We start from the raw sequence: 13010 nt of genomic DNA, 5'->3' as shown, positions 1-13010 counted from the left end.
GGCCCCGCCGGGTTCGGCCAAGACCCATGGTGGAGAGCCGAGAAGACGATCGAACTTGACTATCTAGAGACAGTAAAAGTCGTAACAAGGTTTCCCTAGATGAACCTGTGGAAGGATCTTTAATGGGCGAGTGAAAAATACCGATGAGGTGCAGATCAGGAGGCCAGCCGCCCGCCAAATCCCCGAAGGGTACCGAACGCGATGGGGGCGGTGGTAGGTCTCTTTCTGCTTCGCCAGGGCGCTCCGCAGGGTGGGGACGGTGAGGGCACGTGAGGACAGCGGGCGGGCGACGTCGGGAGGGTGCGGGGAGCCCCTCTCGCTCCGTCGCCCAGGAAAAAGACGCCCGGCCTCGCGCCGACGATTGTTGCCCTGCCGCTGCCTGCCGAGGAAAAATAAGAAGCCCCCCGCGTACGCGAAAGGCCGTCCCGGGTACCATTCTCCTGTGCGCTCACACACCCCTCCCCGGGGTATGTGGGTCTGGGCGGTAGGTTGAGAAGCCTCGAGCCCTCCTTTGTTCTCCTCCCCGCTGGAGGGAGGGACGGGGAGGCCGAGCGCCCGGGCAACAGGGCCGAGATTTGAAAACAACCCTCCAAAGCATCCCAGTCTTTTGCGGCCGGCTGACACGAGAGTGAAAAGGGGGGCGCCTCCGAGTGTCCCCAAACCAGAAAGCGCGACTCTTAACGGTGGATCACTCGGCGCGCGCGTCGAAGAACGCAGCTAGCTGCGAGAATTAGTGTGAATTGCAGGACACATTGATCATCGACACTTCGAACGCACCTTGCGGCCCCGGGGTGCTCCCGGGGCTATGCCTGTCTGAGGGTTGCCCCTCCATCTATCGCCTCCATGGCGCAGCTGGGGTCCCCTCGCAAGGGTGACAACGAGGGAGGCCTGAGGCTCCGTGCCCTGATGGTCTCTTCTCCTTTATCCCTTACGTCCCCCCAAGGCCAGACTCACCTGCCCTGGGCCCACCTGATGGGGTTAACCATCGTCACTCCCCCCGTTGCGACGTGAAACCCTGTGGCGCAATGAAGGTGAAGGCCGGGGCGCTCCGGCCGAGGTGGGATCCCGCCGCCCGCTCCGGGGGGTTGACACGGCGGGTGCACCATCGGCCCGCCTCTGTCGGGGAGGTGGAGCATGAGTGCGCGATAGGACCCGAAAGATGGTGAGCTATGCCTGGGCAGGACGAAGCCAGAGGAAACTCTGGTGGAGGTCCGCAGCGGCCCTGATGTGCAAATTGGTCATCTGGGTATAGGGGCGTTTGTAGATGTGCTTGGCCCGTACGGGGATCGAACCCACGACCTTGGTGTTATTAGCACCACGCTCTAACCAACTGAGCTAAATGGCCATAGGTGTGGTCCCTGGGTATAGGGGCGAAAGACTCACGGAGACCACGGGCAGACGTACAGGGGCCTGATCAACCCCTGGACCGTACGGGCTGCTGTGCCTGCCGCAGGCGAGAAGCGAGAACCCCTTCGGGGCACGGAGACTACAACCGGACGTACGGGGGTCTGACCCACCCCTGGACCGTACGGTCTGCTGGCTGCCGTGCCTGGTGCAGGCGAGAAGTGGGAACCCCTTCGGGGCACGGAGACCACAACCGGACGTACGGGAGTCTGACCCACCCCTGGACCGTACGGTCTGCTGGCTGCCGTGCCTGGTGCAGGCGAGAAGCGGGAACCCCTTCGGGGCACGGAGACCACAACCGGACGTACGGGGGTCTGATCAACCCCTGTACCGTACGGGCTGCTGGCTGCCGTGCCTTCCTCAAATTGCTTGGCCTAAACAAAAGTCATTTTTTTGTGACAACAGTGATGACCGTGACATAGCACTGGAGGTGTACCCCAAGACAGTGACCTAAGTGTGGGTGAAGTCTGTGGTTCATGGGCGGAAAGTTGAATTTTGGGTGAAAAACCATACTTTCACACTTTGAAAATTTCAGACATGTGTCAGACTTCCAGGCAGGGGGAAACCGCTGGAGGTGTACCGAGGACACTTCCAGAAGCCTGGGGAAGCTTTTCTGGTAGAGTCCTTGACACTTGGAAAATTTTGGGCAATTTTCTGAGAAAAAAAAAATCACATTTCCCCTTACCCCCCACCCAAGAGGGGCTTCAATATGTTGCAGAGTACCCCGAAAGGGTCCCCAAAGTGGGAGAAAAGTGAGGCAAGTCAAAGAGGCAAAGATGAATGTACATTTGAATAATTTTATTAATGTCAGATAAAAATTGACATATTCACAAGGGCTTTGTTCTCCTGATTGGGATGAGCCGAATATTCTTGAGACTATACCCCTCAGTAGACTCGGATGACTCGGTATCACTTTCCGTGAGGTCTACCACCTCGTTATCCAATTCACTGGTTGATGCCATTACTGGCGACATAATTTTTGCGTCCTCATGATTTCCTGCGTTGAACACTAGCTCTTGGGCACGGCACATATCGGTCAGGGTCTTCTCCCGGTAAACTCTCTCGGCCACATCGTTTGTATGTGCCAAGTAGCGTGCAAACAAGCGCTTTTCGCAATCCGTGTATTGTGACAAAGTCCATGTCTCGCAAATCCGCCGTACAAGGTGGCTGGTGATGTTTGGGAGGTTGTAGCTACGGAGGAAAGCACATTGTTAGTACCGGTTGCTACTTATGGCTGTGGGTCACTTGACTTGTGGCTACCTTACCTTGAATGGTATCGTCTGAGGCTCACGGATGGATTTTTTATGACCTTCCCGGTACACGTCACGAAAAAGTTTGTGATAATCTTTCGGCCAAAGGTAAAGACCGGTCTGACATATTCCGCATACGCATTGAACCACTGAAAAAGAAAAAAAAAATATATATATATGTTACTCTCCAGTCTGGGGGCACCCCTCCAAAAGGTTTTACATGGGGACAAGAGAGTGTTTTGCTCCCCATAATGAGTGGGGTTGCCTGGGTTCCCTGGCTTTGAGAAAAGCTTACCGATTCCTCTTCCTCTGAAAGTACAAAAGTTGCTACCTGAGAGGTGGAGCACTTGTGAGTCTTCACACCCACAATTGTCTTGCGTCTTCCTTGGTACGTGTGATGGATCCTCTCATTCCACTCTGAAACCTACGATGTGAAAAAAAAAGGTGGAAAAATATTGAACCGGTTCAGCAAATACCGCTGACCCACAGGGCCCGACGACTTACCGTCATGTTGCGAACAACACCTGGTCTTTGGAGATGTTTTAGAATCAGAAGGGCCTCGAGGTACAGTACCACTTCCCGGCGATCTACTTCTGATCCGCCATCTGTCACAGCCTCAATGCTAGCTAGAAATGTTGGCCTTGCCTCCTCCAGTATAATCTGGCAGTCCTTGGGTGACTTTGATGGCTTCATCAATAGATCGTACCTGTGGGGAAAAATAAAGGCAATTAACCAACATCCAAGGTTTGGTAACAATGCGCTGAATATTGGCTCTTTTGAACGGTGTACCTTTTACTTACAGACTCTCGGCAGGCTCCCTTGTACAATGATTTCTGAAGGTCTGTTGTAAAATTCATGAACACTTCGCATGCCTTATAAAGTTGAGGATTCTCTAGTCTCAGTTTGGTAGCCCTCATCTGATACATGGTAAATCTCCGTATATGCTTCAACATTTTGAGGGAGGTCTGGCTCGATAGATGGAGTTTTCCAAGTTGTTGAAAAAAATTATTAACCTGGTTTGGTTTTACGAGGTACTCCAGAGTTACAGATTTTGGGTTCACAAAAAATAGAAACCGTGCTACGTTTGATACCTCCTGTTGACAGTTTGGGACCCCATGGGTAACTGTTAGGTACGAGTGGAACCCCTTTAACATGGGGTGATTCAATGAGTGACGCTTGTACAATCCGGCGGCCTTGGTAGCCGTGCGGTTTTTGTCTTTCCATTCCCTTTTCTGGATACTTAAATTGCTGCCATCCATGACCTCCTCATTGCCTATGCGGTCAGAAATGCTCCCTGTGTGGTCAGGCTCAGGGCACGGGTCTCCCTCCCGACTGTCTACCGGCCGTAAAAGGAAAGGCACATCCATCTCATCCGAATCTAGCTCTGGCGGGGGGCATGGGTCTCCCTCCCGACTGTCTACTGGCCGTAAAAGGAAAGGCACATCCATCTCATCTGAATCTAGCTCTGGCGGGGGGCACGGGTCTCCCTCCAGACTGTCTCCCGGCCGTAAAAGGAAAGGCACATCCATCACATCTGAATCTAGCTCTGGCATGGAGCCTGGGCGGAGCTCCGGATTGTCAGTTGGTACCTGAGCGGGCCCTTCACAGGTCAGTGGTGTGATTTGTGACTCAAACCTAGGCTTGTTTGCTATCAAAAAGCCGCGACCTTCTAAGAAGGCTACAGTCTCCTCCAAGGATTGGAGGGGCTTGAGCTCACTGAATTGGATTGTTGTCCCCTTGTTGGCGATACAGCGAAGTTGATACTTTGTGGAGGCTATGGCGGTTTTTATCTCCGAATCACCGTGTGACCTCAGGCATACCCTTCTCAGATGTGTGGATATATATTTGGTTACCCTGTGGCACACGGGGCATGTAAGTGGTGTCCGTGGGTGCCTGCGGGGGAGACACAAGCAATAAAACCGGTCACCTTGCCAGCAAGTGTACAACTCCACTACAAGGTACATTCATGTGTCTCTACGTGGCCGACAAATGTCTTCTACTCACCGCTCCATTGCGAAGGGTTTCCCGCAGTCAAACAGAGCGTCTCGTAATAGTTTATTAAAGTGCCGTGTTTCTCTGTGTCTTGAACTGTGGCAAATGATTTTCCTCCGCGCGAGTCAGCCACGCAGGTGAAAGACGCCAGCTGAGGTGATTGAAATTAACCGGATGTGTTTTGCCGTACTCTGATATAGGTCACCACGGGGGTTGAGTCAGCCCAGGGGGTGGCACCTCCACGGTCGCTAAACATCCGTAGGGTTGATGATATATCCCTTTAGGGTTAGGGTTATGATCCCTACCCCTAACCCTACCCCTACCCCTAACCCTAACTATTTCTGTTTATAGTGGGTTTTTTACTTTATTTTGATGATTGGCAGCTGTCACACATTTCTCAGCATGCATTTAAAAAACGCAAACGCATGTAAAAATGCATGTAAACGCGTCAAAACGCCGCGTTTTTTTCACCACATGCAAAAACGCATGCGTCAAGAAAACGCAGCGTTTACATGCGTTTTTTCACCATGCTTTTTTTGCGTTTTTTACCGCAAAAACGCACCCCAAAAAACGCCAATGTGAAACCAGCCTTACTCCACTGCTTCTTCCTCCTCTACCTCCTCTAGGGCCTCCGCCTGCACCCTCAACCTCTGCCTTAATTAAACACAGGTGTTATGATCTGGTGGCCTTGGAGCAGCATGAAACGAACTCTGGAGAAGGTGGTCCCTGTACTGACTGCAAACCCTGAACTAGCAGCGCAACTAGAAGTAGCCGTGGGGGGTACCTAACACTCCCTAGACCCCTCGACACAGCCTAAGAACTAACTACCCCTAAAGACAGAAACAGGAAACCTATCTTGCCTCAGAGAAAATCCCCAAAGGAAAGATAGCCCCCCACAAATATTGACTGTGAGAGGAGAGGGAAATAACATACGCAGAGATGAAATCAGGATTTAGCATAGGAGTCCATACTAGCTAAAAAGAAAGAATAGAACAGAGTACTATGCGGTCAGTATAAAAACACTAGAAAATATCCACCACAGAAAATACAAATCACCACATCTGACTAAAGACATGGAGGGTATATCTGCATCTCCAGAGACACAGCTTGGCTGCAAAAAATCCTTCACAGACAAAGCTGGACAAGACCAAACATGAAAATGCACGGAACTATAAGGTCCACAGCAGGTGGACAGCAAAAACAAAGCCAGGACTTATCTTTGAAGAAAAGCACCGCAAACAGGAGAGACCAGAAGGGATGTGAATCCTCCAAAAACAATGGACAACTGGCACTGACTAAAGGATAAAGCAGGACTTAAATAGCCCAGCCCAAATTGCAAAAAATGGATACACCTGATAAATGCTGCGATCCAACTATCGCAGCACTACCACTCATAACCACCGGAGGGAGCCCGAGAGCACAATTCACAACAGTACCCCCCCTTGAGGAGGGGTCACCGAACCCTCACCAGAGCCCCCAGGCCGATCAGGACGAGCCAAATGAAAGGCACGAACCAAATCGTCAGCATGAACATTGGAGGCAACAAGCCAAGAATTATCCTCCTGGCCATAACCCTTCCATTTAACCAGATACTGAAGTGTTGTGAATTCTGTGGTCGAGCTCCCTCCTGTGGTCACAAGTGGTACTTCGGCTGATTATGTCTATGGGCTTCCGTTGGTGGATGTGAGTGGTACTGCGGCTTCTGAGTTTCCTTCCTCAGGTGATGAGGTTAAGTCGTTAGGTGCTGCTCTAATTAACTCCACCTAGTGCTTTGATCCTGGCCTCCAGTCAATGTTCTAGTATTGGTCTTGCTTCCTCCTGGATCGTTCCTGTGGCCTGTCCATCCTGCATAAGCTAAGTTTTGCTTGTGTTGTTTTTGTTTGCTATTTTTTCTGTCCAGCTTGCTATATTGGTTTTTCTTGCTTGCTGGAAGCTCTGGGACGCAAAGGGAGCACCTCCGTACCGTTAGTCGGTGCGGAGGGTCTTTTTGCCCCTCTGCGTGGTTGTTTGTAGGGTTTTGTGTTGACCGCAAAGCAATCTTTCCTATCTTCGGTCTGTTCAGTAAGTTGGGCCTCACTTTGCTAAATCTATTTCATCTCTGCGTTTGTATTTTCATCTCAACTCACAGTCATTATATGTGGGGGGCTGCCTTTTCCTTTGGGGTATTTCTCTGAGGCAAGGTAGGCTTATTTTTCTATCTTAGGGCTAGCTAGTTTCTCAGGCTGTGCTCGAGGCGCATAGGTCTGGTCAGGAGCGCTCCACGGCTGCCTTTAGTGTGATTCGATAGGATTAGGGATTGCGGTCAGCAGAGTTTCCACGTCTCAGAGCTCGTCCTATGTTTTTTGGTTATTGTCAGGTCACTTTGTGTGCTCTGAATTTCAAGGTCCATTGTGGTTCTGAATTACCTATTCATAACAGTACTGGAGGCACAAAGTACTAATGCTTCTCAATAGAGGGAAAAAAGAAGTTCTGAGACCATTTTTTTTTTCTTTGCACTGTGTTTTGCCTTTTTTTTCCCCTAGACATTTGGGTGGTTCAGGACACAGGTGTAGTGATGGACATTAAAGGTCTGTCTTCATGTGTGGATCATCTTACTGCAAGAGTACAAAATATTCAAGACTTTGTGGCTCAGAATTCTATGTTAGAACCAAGAATTCCTATTCCTGATTTGTTTTCTGGAGATAGAGCTAAATTTCTGAGTTTCAAAAATAATTGCAAACTGTTTCTGGCTTTGAAACCTCGCTCCTCTGGTGACCCAGTTCAACAAGTTAAGATCATTATTTCTTTATTACGTGGCGACCCTCAAGACTGGGCATTTTCCCTTGCGCCAGGAGATCCTGCATTATGTAATATTGATGCGTTTTTTCTGGCGCTCGGATTACTGTACGATGAACCTAATTCAGTGGATCAGGCAGAGAAAAATTTGTTGGCTCTGTGTCAGGTGTTATGAAAGGCAATTCAGTACCACAATGGACATAGCGGTCAGAGCACATACAGTGATCTGACAATAACTCAAAATCATAGAACGAGCTCTGAGACGTGGGAACTCTGCAGACCGCAATCCCTAATCCTCTCCAAACACCACTAGAGGCAGCCGTGGATTGCGCCTAACTCTGCCTATGCAACTCGGCACAGCCTGAGAAACTAACTAGCCTGAAGATAGAAAATAAGCCTACCTTGCCTCAGAGAAATACCCCAAAGGAAAAGGCAGCCCCCCACATATAATGACTGTGAGTTAAGATAAAAAGACAAACGTAGAGATGAAATAGATTCAGCAAAGTGAGGCCCGACTTTCTTAACAGAGCGAGGACAGAAAAGGTAACTTTGCGGTCTACACAAAACCCTAAAGAAAACCACGCAAAGGGGGCAAAAAGACCCTCCGTACCGAACTAACGGCACGGAGGTACACCCTTTGCGTCCCAGAGCTTCCAGCAAAAAATTAGACAAGCTGGACAGAAAAAATAGCAAACAAATAGCAAAGAAGAACTTAGCTATGCAGAGCAGCAGGCCACAGGAATGATCCAGGGAAAAGCAAGTCCAACACTGGAACATTGACAGGAAGCCAGGATGAAAGCATTAGGTGGAGTTAAGTAGAGAAGCACCTAACGACCTCACCATATCACCTGAGGGAGGAAACTCAGAAGCCGCAGTACCACTTCCCTCCACCAACAGAAGCTCACAGAGAGAATCAGCCGAAGTACCACTTGTGACCACAGGAGGGAGCTCTGCCACAGAATTCACAACAGTCAGGGTCAGGATGAGATAGAGATTTATTGTCAGAAGTTTAGAAAGTGGTCCGTGCTCACTCAATGGAATGAATGTGCGCTGGCAGCTATTTTCAGAAAGGGTCTCTCTGAAGCCCTTAAGGATGTCATGGTGGGATTTCCTATGCCTGCTGGTCTGAATGAGTCTATGTCTTTGGCCATTCAGATCGGTCGACGCTTGCGTGAGCGTAAATCTGTGCACCATTTGGCGGTATTATCTGAGCATAAACCTGAGCCTATGCAGTGCGATAGGACTTTGACCAGAGCTGAAAGGCAAGAAAACAGACGTCAGAAAGGGCTGTGTTTCTACTGTGGTGATTCCACTCATGCTATCTCCGATTGCCCTAAGCGCACTAAGCGGTTCGCTAAGTCTGCCACCATTGGTACGGTACAGTCGAAATTTCTTTTGTCCGTTACTTTGATCTGCTCTTTGTCTTCCTATTCTGTCATGGCATTTGTGGTTTCAGGCGCTGCCCTGAATTTGATGGACTTGGAGTTTGCTAGGCGCTGTGGGTTTGTCTTGGAGCCCTTGCAGTGTCTTATTCCATTGAGAGGAATTGATGCTACGCCTTTGGCCAAGAATAAGCCTCAGTATTGGACCCAGCTGACCATGTGCATGGCTCCTGCGCACCAGGAGGATATTCGCTTTCTGGTGTTGCATAATCTGCATGATGTGGTCGTGTTGGGGTTGCCATGGCTACAAGTCCATAACCCAGTATTAGATTGGAAATCAATGTCTGTGTCCAGCTGGGGTTGTCAGGGGGTACATAGTGATGTTCCATTTCTGTCTATCTCATCATCCACCCCTTCTGAGGTCCCAGAGTTCTTGTCTGATTACCGGGATGTATTCGATGAGCCCAAGTCCAAAGCCCTACCTCCGCATAGGGATTGTGATTGTGCTATCGATTTGATTCCTGGTAGTAAGTTTCCTAAGGGTCGACTGTTTAATTTATCTGTACCTGAGCACGCCACTATGCGGAGTTACGTAAAAGAATCCTTGGAGAAGGGTCATATTCGCCCGTCGTCATCGCCATTGGGAGCAGGGTTCTTTTTTGTGGCCAAGAAGGATGGTTCGCTGAGACCTTGTATTGATTACCGCCTTCTGAATAAAATCACGGTCAAATTTCAGTACCCCTTGCCGCTGCTATCTGATTTGTTTGCTCGGATTAAAGGGGCTAGTTGGTTCACCAAGATAGATCTTCGTGGTGCATATAATCTTGTGCGTATTAAACGGGGCGATGAATGGAAAACTGCATTTAATACGCCTGAGGGCCATTTTGAGTACCAAGTTATGCCATTCGGACTTGCCAATGCTCCATCAGTATTTCAGTCCTTTATGCATGACATCTTCCGAGAGTACCTGGATAAATTCCTGATTGTATACTTGGATGACATTTTGGTCTTCTCGGATGATTGGGAGTCTCATGTGAAGCAGGTCAGAATGGTGTTCCAGGTCCTGCGTGCTAATTCTTTGTTTGTGAAGGGATCAAAGTGTCTCTTTGGTGTTCAGAAGGTTTCATTTTTGGGGTTCATTTTTTCCCCTTCTACTATCGAGATGGACCCTGTTAAGGTCCAGGCCATTTATGATTGGACTCAGCCGACATCTCTGAAGAGTCTGCAAAAGTTCCTGGGCTTTGCTAATTTTTATCGTCGCTTCATCTGTAATTTTTCTAGTATTGCTAAACCTTTGACCGATTTGACCAAGAAGGGTGCTGATGTGGTCAATTGGTCTTCTGCTGCTGTGGAAGCTTTTCAGGAGTTGAAGCGTCGTTTTTCTTCTGCCCCTGTGTTGTGTCAACCAGATGTTTCGCTTCCGTTCCAGGTCGAGGTTGATGCTTCTGAAATTGGAGCGGGGGCTGTCTTGTCGCAAAGAGGTTCTGATTGCTCAGTGATAAAGCCATGCGCCTTCTTTTCCAGGAAGTTTTCGCCTGCTGAGCGAAATTATGATGTTGGCAATCGAGAGTTGCTGGCCATGAAGTGGGCATTCGAGGAGTGGCATCATTAGCTTGAAGGAGCTAAGCATCGCGTGGTGGTCTTGACGGATCACAAGAAACTTGACTTATCTCGAGTCTGCCAAACGGTTGAATCCTAGACAGGCTCGTTGGTCGCTGTTTTTCTCCCGTTTTGACTTTGTGGTTTCGTACCTTCCGGGCTCTAAAAATGTGAAGGCGGATGCCCTGTCTAGGAGTTTTGTGCCCGACTCTCTGGGTTTGTCTGAGCCGGCAGGTATTCTCAAAGAGGGAGTAATTGTGGCTGCCATCTCCCCTGATTTGCGGCGGGTGCTGCAAAAATTTCAGGCTAATAAACCTGATCGTTGCCCAGCGGAGAAACTGTTTGTCCCTGATAGGTGGACGAATAAAGTTATCTCTGAGGTTCATTGTTCGGTGTTGGCTGGTCATCCTGGAATCTTTGGTACCAGAGATTTAGTGGCTAGATCCTTTTGGTGGCCGTCTCTGTCGCGGGATGTGTGTTCTTTTGTGCAGTCCTATGGGATTTGTGCTCGGGCTAAGCCCTGCTGTTCTCGTGCCAGTGGGTTGCTTTTGCCCTTGCCGGTCCCGAAGAGGCCTTGGACACATATCTCTATGGATTTTATTTCGGATCTCCCCGTCTCTCAAAAAATGTCGGTCATTTGGGTGGTTTGTGATCGCTTCTCTAAGATGATCCATTTGGTACCCTTGTCTAAATTACCTTCCTCCTCTGATTTGGTGCCATTGTTCTTCCAGCATGTGGTTCGTTTACATGGCATTCCAGAGAACATCGTTTCTGACAGAGGTTCCCAGTTTGTTTCGAGGTTTTGGCGAGCCTTTTGTGCTAGGATGGGCATTGATTTGTCTTTTTTCTCGGCTTTCCATCCTCAGACAAATGGCCAGACTGAACGAACCAATCAGACCTTGGAAACATATCTGAGATGCTTTGTTTCTGCTGATCAGGATGATTGGGTGTCCTTTTTGCCTTTGGCTGAGTTCGCCCTTAATAATCGGGCCAGTTCGGCTACCTTGGTTTCGCCGTTTTTCTGCAATTCTGGGTTCCATCCTCGTTTATCTTCAGGGCAGTTTGAGTCTTCGGACTGTCCTGGTGTGGATACTGTGGTGGACAGGTTGCAGCAGATTTGGACTCATGTAGTGGACAATTTGACCTTGTCCCAGGAGAAGGCTCAACGTTTCGCTAATCGCAGATGTTGTGTGGGTCCCCGACTTCGTGTTGGGGATTTGGTTTGGTTGTCATCTCGTTATATTCCTATGAAGGTTTCCTCTCCTAAGTTTAAGCCTCGTTTCATTGGTCCGTATAGGATTTCTGAGGTTCTTAATCCTGTGTCTTTTCGTTTGACCCTTCCAGATTCTTTTTCCATCCATAACGTATTCCATAGGTCATTGTTGCGGAGATACGTGGCACCTATGGTTCCATCTGTTGATCCTCCTGCCCCGGTATTGGTGGAGGGGGAGTTGGAGTATATAGTGGAGAAGATTTTGGATTCTCGTGTTTCTAGACGGAAACTCCAGTATCTGGTTAAGTGGAAGGGTTATGGTCAGGAAGATAATTCCTGGGTCTTTGCCTCTGATGTCCATGCTGCCGATCTTGTTCGTGCCTTTCATATGGCTCATCCTGGTCGGCCTGGGGGCTCTGGTGAGGGTTCGGTGACCCCTCCTCAAGGGGGGGGGGTACTGTTGTGAATTCTGTGGTCGAGCTCCCTCCTGTGGTCACAAGTGGTACTTCGGCTGATTCTGTCTATGGGCTTCCGTTGGTGGATGTGAGTGGTACTGCGGCTTCTGAGTTTCCTTCCTCAGGTGATGAGGTTAAGTCGTTAGGTGCTGCTCTATTTAACTCCACCTAGTGCTTTGATCCTGGTCTCCAGTCAATGTTCTAGTATTGGTCTTGCTTCCTCCTGGATCGTTCCTGTGGCCTGTCCATCCTGCATAAGCTAAGTTTTGCTTGTGTTGTTTTTGTTTGCTATTTTTTCTGTCCAGCTTGCTATATTGGTTTTTCTTGCTTGCTGGAAGCTCTGGGACGCAGAGGGAGCACCTCCGTACCGTTAGTCGGTGCGGAGAGTCTTTTTGCCCCTCTGCGTGGTTGTTTGTAGGGTTTTGTGTTGACCGCAAAGCAATCTTTCCTATCTTCGGTCTGTTCAGTAAGTTGGGCCTCACTTTGCTAAATCTATTTCATCTCTGCGTTTGTATTTTCATCTCAACTCACAGTCATTATATGTGGGGGGCTGCCTTTTCCTTTGGGGTATTTCTCTGAGGCAAGGTAGGCTTATTTTTCTATCTTAGGGCTAGCTAGTTTCTCAGGCTGTGCTCGAGGCGCATAGGTCTGGTCAGGAGCGCTGCACGGCTGCCTTTAGTGTGATTGGATAGGATTAGGGATTGCGGTCAGCAGAGTTTCCACGTCTCAGAGCTCGTCCTATGTTTTTTGGTTATTGTCAGGTCACTTTGTGTGCTCTGAACTTCAAGGTCCATTGTGGTTCTGAATTACCTATTCATAACACTGAAGCTTCCGCCTCGAAAAACAAGAATCCAAAATCTTCTCAACCACATACTCCAACTCCCCATCAATCAACACCGGGGCCGGAGGATCAACAGAGGGAACAACGGGAACCACATAT

At 49.2% G+C, this 13010-nt stretch overlaps 1 non-coding gene across 1 annotated transcript; it reads left to right on the top strand.

Annotated features, from left to right (window-relative positions):
- Positions 1-672: 672 nt before the first annotated feature.
- On the top strand, positions 673-823 carry LOC138678000 (5.8S ribosomal RNA). Its single transcript, XR_011321384.1, has one exon. It is a non-coding gene; the product is annotated as a 5.8S ribosomal RNA (ribosomal RNA).
- Positions 824-13010: the final 12187 nt, after the last annotated feature.

The sequence above is a fragment of the Ranitomeya imitator genome, chromosome 4 (genome assembly GCF_032444005.1).
Source record: "Ranitomeya imitator isolate aRanImi1 chromosome 4, aRanImi1.pri, whole genome shotgun sequence".
Taxonomy (NCBI): Eukaryota; Metazoa; Chordata; class Amphibia; order Anura; family Dendrobatidae; genus Ranitomeya; species Ranitomeya imitator.
This window is presented reverse-complemented; position numbering and strand designations above follow the sequence as displayed.